The following is a 5,000-nucleotide window of genomic DNA, read 5'->3' as shown; positions in this document are numbered from 1 at the left end:
GTTGTAATAACAAATTGATGAAAAAAATAAGCAGGTTTGTGCGTAGAGCCTACCATAGTGGGCATGTCGCCGATGGGAAACCTCCCCAAAGGTGCCATTTATGAACGTGGTTCTCTAAAATCGCGATGTTATGAATTAGGGGTCACCAAATAGGTCATAGGCCTACATATCAACAAACAAACCATGCACGACCACTCATGGTGACATCCAAAAGAAGGGCACGATGAACTAAGAAGTTGAGTGGTCACAAAAACAACGTGACCTTTTCTTCGCTGTGTGTGCAGGAGAGATGCTGCTATTTCTGCTCATCGTGATAGATAGACCTCGCAACGGGTCATCATCGAGGTGGTGGACATGAAAAATGCAGCGGAACTGTGGGTCATGGTATTGATGTGCAAAACGACTCCAAAAGGACTTTAATGTAGAACCCCCCCCCCCCCCCCCCCCCCACACTCACACATACACCAAAACAAAAACATACACGTCGAATTTCACATTAAGCAGCAGAATAAATAAGCAACAAAATAATATTTTACTCAATTGGGCTAGAGGCCAGCCGAGATCGGTTTTTAAGAAGACGGTGAATGTGTAAGCAAGGAAGAGGTAATTTTGTTGTAGCCTATAGCAGCTACATGAATATGAAAAAAGAAGGTGAAAATGGAGATTAAAGTGTCGTCCTGTTCAGAAGTTGACCACCAGCCAGGACACAACAGAGGTTCTAATTATCTCCAATTGAATCTAGCCAGAGCTTCAGCTTGCAATGTGCTTCATGGTGTAGGCTGTATGTCCACATGTCTCATCAAATTTAGCGTCGTTTCATTATAAATCAAGGATCGGGCAAAGGAATGGGGACCTAAACCGAGGCTTGTGTACAGCAAAATGTTGATATTATAGACGTAAATAATGGGATTAAATATCGTGTGCCTGACGTGGGACGGACCATCTCAAGCCAGTGCCGCTTCTGTGTCAACATGTATTCGCTTGAACTTCTCTGAGAATGTAAGCACAAGTGTTGCTTTTCTGTAATGAGGCTTTACTGAGCTATAGGAAGGGAAACTACCCCTAAGATTTCTCACTTTATATAGTGCGTCATATAAACCATGACAACAGCTGCACACGCACGCACGCATGCAAGCACGCACGCACATAAGCATGCACACAGCATGCACGCACGCAGGCACGCATACACACACACACACACACACACACACACACACACACACACACACACACACACACACACACACACACACACACACACACACACACACACACACACACACACTCACAAAAATTGAAATATACACAGACATCACTTCTGCATGCAGCACAAACAGCACAGATGCACTGTAATTCCTTAACACTGTCACAAATACTTTAAAATAGCCTATTGGCTAAATTAAACTGCTTCTGAAACTCAAGAAAACAGAAAGATAGGGAAAAACAGAAGTGACAAAGTTGTTCCTTACTATAGTCCTAACAGAATCTTTAAAATGTCTATGGACCATGGACAGGACAACCTACATGACCTATTGACCTAATGTTATGACGTCACGGTGAAACAAAGCAAAGCCTATCAAGTTAAAACAGATTATCTACAACAACATCTGTACACAGATAGGCTGCATAAACTCAGTGAGGGATCTTTACCGTCAATGGCAATTTTAAAGCTTAACCTGGTCATAGTTTGACACTTGCTATTGAAAAAGGGATATCGATATGCAAGCATATCTGGAATTTATTAGTGTAGCAACTGGTCTACGACAACGCAGATCATTTGACTTGTTTCTGTAGCAGAAGCAGAATGTATCCAATTGATCAAACCAGGTGCGAATGTTCTACTACTAATATTATATAATTTATAATGTAATGAAATAAAAAATATCATCTCAAACTTTTTTTTACCAGGGGCCAAGTAAAACTTAATTGGTGTAATGTTTGCTTATATAATGTTACACAACATATCCCAAAATGTAGCCTATGGGCTGAAGAGATCAGTATGAGATTACTGAATATACTGCATTTTATTTTTGCAATAGCAAAATGTGCATTAAAATGTAGACATTGGCTTAGAAAGTTTGTTATTTTCATTGCATGAGAAATAACACAGAGGTGTCTCCTCAATAAGAAACTTCAGACATGCCACGATGCGCAATTGTGCATAAAACAATTTACCAGTGAAACGGTGTTCAAATGTTGCAAACATGCTGCAACAATTAAACAGGGAATCAAAAGTATAATTAGCAAATTTTCAAAAGCTCCCTCGAGTAAATATTTGTGCTGAGGATCAATAGTTTACAACTAACACAGTCTCTAACTCCGAAAATCAAGTCAGAAATAAGTTATGTTGTTTGCACAGACTTACACAAACTTTTGTTTTTGTGTATAGCCCACGTCTCTTTCTAATTCTTGTTGTTGGCGTGTGCGCGTGCGTGTGTGTTTGTGAGTTTTTCGTGTGTCAGTGAAGTGCTAGAAAGTTAGAAACGTATTGTCTTGTAATACGTGTGTAGCTACACAGTATAGGCTATATATAGTTAATATAGCACACATGCCCAAATGCGCAAAAAAGCTATACCAAACTCTCTTTATAGCTGGATAAGAATAGCCTATAACGTTAATCAGCCATATGCTTCTCTCTGTATGTGTATGTGTGTGTGTGTGTGTGTGTGTGTGTGTGTGTGTGTGTGTGTGTGTGTGTGTGTGTGTGTGTGTGTGTGTGTGTGTGTGTGTGTGTGTGTGTGTGTGTGTGTGTGTGTGTGTGTGTGTGTGTGTGTGCGTGTGTGTGTGTGCAGTGTGTGTCACTAAAATGGTATGGGCATGACCCCAAGAAGCCCTAATTGATAAACATTCCCACTCGAATTGCTCGTTGAACAATCAAGAGATAACTGACCAATCAATTGCCAAATTCACCCATAATCAGTAGGCCTATAGACTATTATACATTGAGTTTATAATATTTTCGCAGGAACATGTAGGGAGACCTCTCACTTCTTGCAAAATCACCATCTGCAACAATTCTTATAAGCATGCTTATTTCATGACAAAATATGTCATAACACATTATGCATAAATCTTAGACAAAGTTAAAGCAACTTAATATGGATTAACGTGGCCCAAAACGCAACAAATCTGAGTCGAGATTATACCTTCTGCGTTTCATCCCTTCCCCCTCAAAAATAAAAGCCACTAATTAAGACACACATTTTGAGGGACAATCTAAGTACACTTAATGGCAGGCTATATATAGCCTACCAATATTAATTACTAAATGAATGAAACATGGGTTAGGCCAACAGTAACGCAACCCAGTGATACTAGTAACCCAATAAGCCTATACAAAGTTGATGGGATATATGGACAAAACTTACGTAAGTCAAATCAGTAATATTTACGGAAACTAGCATGTAGCCTGTAACCTAAAGTGAATGGGGTGATTAGTACACTAACCTAATAGGTGGTCAAAATGTCAAATGTTTCAGTGTGTAACCTAAAATACAAAACTCTTAAGCGGCGTAAGAGGTCTCTCCGACAGGGCCTCGCAGCACGGATTCAAAATTAGCCATAAAGGTTATTGGCCAGTCTTCTGAGTGATGGTAACTGACATGGGGCACCAGCTCAGTTCAACATCCTTCTGGAAACCACGTATTTCAGATTCAAGAGGAGAAGAAAAAAAAGCAAGCTATAATGTTCAACTGTATAGGATATCTCTCTCCCATATCTTTTATGGATTAAAGGTCAGCACAGCTAGAAATGTAAGTTTGAAGGGGGAAAAATTGGTGTCTTAAACATAGCCTATTCATAGAGCTCTATCTCGGGCAAATGGTCCTGGAGGCACAGCGCAACATTTCGGTTGCACTGACTTCATAAAAAAAATACAGAGCAACATCAACAAAAACCCATTTAGTAACAATTTAAGAGTGGACAGGAAAAGTAAAAACATTTTCTATATTTTCTTTTGAAAATACAGCAATTGTTTTATTTACAAAAACGACACTGTTGCAAATAACTCGTAAAGTAGAGTAAAAAACACCTACCTACATAAACGACACTCCACCGAGCACAACACTGCGCTTATAACACGGTGTTTGAATGCAAAAGGGGCCGAGGGGAAAGATCAAGAAAACTGGGCGAATCTCACTCTCAAAACTTTGGATTGCATAACTTAACCACTAGATTTAAAAAATCTGAATCTGACACAATTTCACCATTGCGTGACTATTTCCTATATATTTTACCAAACAAAACAAACGCGCATTAAAATGTATGAAGTTGAGCAGCGTTCTACTTCCTCTCTCTCTCTCTCTCTCTCTCCAGTGCAGTCAGTTCCAGAGAAAGTACAGCCTCGCTGCTGATTCGATCTACGGGGGTTTTCCGTGTAACGTCGTGCCGTCTGGCGCTACAGAATCGTCTGAAAACCAAACGCACAGAACCCGTAGCCTACGTAAAGAGTATCATCCAAGCTGTATAATAGCAAATTTATGGCTGGATGACGCGTCCCCTCTCTCCCGCTGACATTAAACAGAAAATTGATGGAGGGACCCAAACGAAACGCAATCCTCCTCTCTCTCTCTTTCTGTTCCACGGAGCCGCTCCACGGACGGAGCTTTCTTGCCTTTTTTTTTAATCAGGGGAGGGGGAAAGGGGACATCAAGCAAGCATGCACGTGAATTGCACCCACCCGTCTTCCAGCACGCGCGCGCTCGCACACTCGCACACACACACACACACACACACACACACACACACACACACACACACACACACACACACACACACACACACACACACACACACACACACACACACACACACACGCTCAAACATGTGCGCGCGCATACAAACACACAACACACCTTCCTCTGCCCATTAACTGTTTTGTTTGCATATCTGATTGTAGTCCTGAACCGGATCTATGCGAGGGGGGGGGGGGGGGGGGGGCAGACAGACAGACAGAGAGAGAGGGAGAGAACGAGAAAGGGGAGGGATGGAGAGGAGGGGGG

General features: G+C 41.4%; 1 protein-coding gene across 2 annotated transcripts in view; it reads right to left on the bottom strand.

Moving 5' to 3' along the window:
* Positions 1-5,000, bottom strand: part of bahcc1b (BAH domain and coiled-coil containing 1b) — a 124,278-nt gene that overhangs the window by 88,290 nt on the left and 30,988 nt on the right. Inside the window, exon 1 of one of the 2 annotated variants that reach the window (XM_084077406.1) lies at positions 4,035-4,521. The exons of the other annotated variant lie outside the window; for it this stretch is intronic. The gene's annotated coding sequence lies outside the window, so the exon portion shown is untranslated. Of the gene's footprint in view, positions 1-4,034; positions 4,522-5,000 lie in introns of those variants that run through there. 2 annotated transcript variants of the gene reach the window in all.

This window comes from Gymnoscopelus microlampas, assembly GCF_963454915.1.
Source record: "Gymnoscopelus microlampas genome assembly, chromosome: 14".
In the NCBI taxonomy this organism is placed as follows: Eukaryota; Metazoa; Chordata; class Actinopteri; order Myctophiformes; family Myctophidae; genus Gymnoscopelus; species Gymnoscopelus microlampas.
The sequence above is the reverse complement of the archived record's forward strand: the minus strand, read 5'-3'. Positions and strand labels throughout refer to the sequence as shown.